The following is a 2,523-nucleotide window of genomic DNA, read 5'->3' on the forward strand; positions in this document are numbered from 1 at the left end:
CTATACGGATTGAAACTAAATGATTTGAAGAAGCGTAGAGAGCTTGACAAAATTTTCAATGTGAGAAACATGTAGCAGTCTGCGGAAACATGATGCCTCTCCACGACAGACGTCGATAATCATTTCCAAGATCCCTATTTCACGATCCCGACACTCTGTATCTCACTCATATATCATTTCATTTCACACAGACTCTCACACACACACACTTACACTTTATAATATTTTTCTTAATCAGATTGTATTTTATTAAAATCAATATTAACATAACGACACAAAATAACATTATGTTAAATGTAAAATTAACGTTAAATAAATATTTTAAAAATATTAAATAAACATTTAAAAAATGTATACTCAAATCATTATTTTAAATGTAAAATTAACGTTAAATAAATATTTAAATATATTAAATAAACGTTTAAAAAATGTATACTCAAATCATTATTCAAATGTAAAATTAATGTTAAATAAATATTTTAAAGGTATTAAATAAACGTTTAAACAACGTTTTTTAGAAATCATTATTCTAAACGAATATTTAATTAAAAAAATATTAAATAAATGTTAAATAAATATTTTTTCCAAAATGAGTTTAGGAAATGAAAAAAAACATTTAAAAAACATTTAAAAAACTTTTAAAAAATATTGTGTGCTGATTGGGGTCTTGCATGTCATAATACGTTGCAGTGCGTGATATTTCTTATGTTGAAATTTTTTATTTTTTTAAGATATTTGTGCATTAATTTGTAAAGAATTGATTAGTTAAAATACCGCAAGACCTTAGAACAAAGGAAATCGGCTTCTTATATGTGACAATACTTCGCAAAACGAGATGCTTTATATGTTATACAGAAATTTTTCCATCTTGTTAAAGATAATGTGTTAAAGTATGTTTTAGGTAGAATATATTGCAGGATTTCAGGTAAATGAAAATATCTGTCAAATTATTCGAAAACTAATTTAATTATGTTCTGCTTTTTATCGATACATCAAAGAAATCGGGTCTTACATGTGACAATACGTCGCAGAACAAAATACTTCTTATGCTTATAATTTTTCTATTTTCTTCAAAGTATTCGCGTATTTGTTTTCTTAAACAAAACATTAGATAAAATACACAATATTTCAAGTAAATCATACGTGTTAAATTAATCAAAAATCAATTTAATTAAGCGATTCCAGACTTTTTCAATTCAGTAATTTCTCATGTACGCTAAGGCGCGTTCACAACGTCCAAAGCGAGTGACTGTTTGTCAAGATGTGTTTTATGTGAGATTATGCGCATAGTTTGAAAACATAACGTGTCCTTATGTGTCATCATTGCAATATATATCCTTGTTGCTTATGAATAAGAATAAAATGTTTAACGCAATACTCTTTTATAACAAATTATGATATTTGATAATTGTTAATTATAATTAAGATTTAAAAATCAAAATGAACTATTGCATTTGTTCAAAATCTATTATTTAATAATCGGGAATTTTAACGATGATATCTGAGATCTGTTTGTATGTAAGTTGTTAATTAAAACTGAGAACTATTACATTTGTTTAAAGTATATTATTTAATAATCGAATAAAGATATCAATGATTCATCTCTTTGATAATGTTATTATTACACAAATTTTAAATAATTATACACATACATTAATTATATATATAATATTATATACATTAAAATACATTAACATTATACATTATATATATATACATATATATATTGAATTGTAAACAATCAAAATTAGCAAATATTATTTTTTTTAGAGTTCACCAACTCTATTCTGTTATTATACGTGTGCACGGCGTGTGTCTGTTAGTAAATATCGATTTTGATACCTCAGGTGATATTGATTTTTTCTGCTCCGCTGACTTACAATATGTTGGTTTCTTATATACAGGGTGTCCCCGTATAAGTGGCCATCCCTTTTTATCTCGTAAACTAATAGAGATAGACCTAATAAATATAATATCAAATTAAAGCAGAGTGATCATTTAGAAATATTATTTATGTTAGAAAGCGAAAAGACATGATTAATTTTTGCACGATAAGGTGACAATTTTAATACGATAAAAGTTATAGCATTCTTTTTAACGAATACAACAATGTATAATATAACAAAATTATTTTACGAATTATAAGAGTTATTTTGGTTTAAAATTTTGCTGGCAGCTACTATCTTTTCAAATTCGGCCCTGCGCTGTAGCCAACTTCTAACTTTTGACAATTGACGTGTAACGTTTTTATCTGATCATAGTACTCTCGTTAGTGTGAGAGTCGGAAGTTGGCCACATCGCAGGGCCGCAATTGAAAAGGTAGTAGCTGCCCGCCAAATTTTAAACCAAAATCATTCTTATAATTCGTAAAATAATTTTGTTATATCATACATCGTTGTATTCGTTAAAAAAAATGCTACAACTTTTATCATATTAAAATTGTCACGTTAAAGTGACAAAAATTAATCATGTTTTTTCGCTCTCAAACATAGATAATATTTCTAAGTGATCACTGTGTTTACA

The sequence above is a fragment of the Wasmannia auropunctata genome, unplaced genomic scaffold (genome assembly GCF_000956235.1).
Source record: "Wasmannia auropunctata unplaced genomic scaffold, wasmannia.A_1.0 LD336049.1, whole genome shotgun sequence".
NCBI classification, from domain to species: Eukaryota; Metazoa; Arthropoda; class Insecta; order Hymenoptera; family Formicidae; genus Wasmannia; species Wasmannia auropunctata.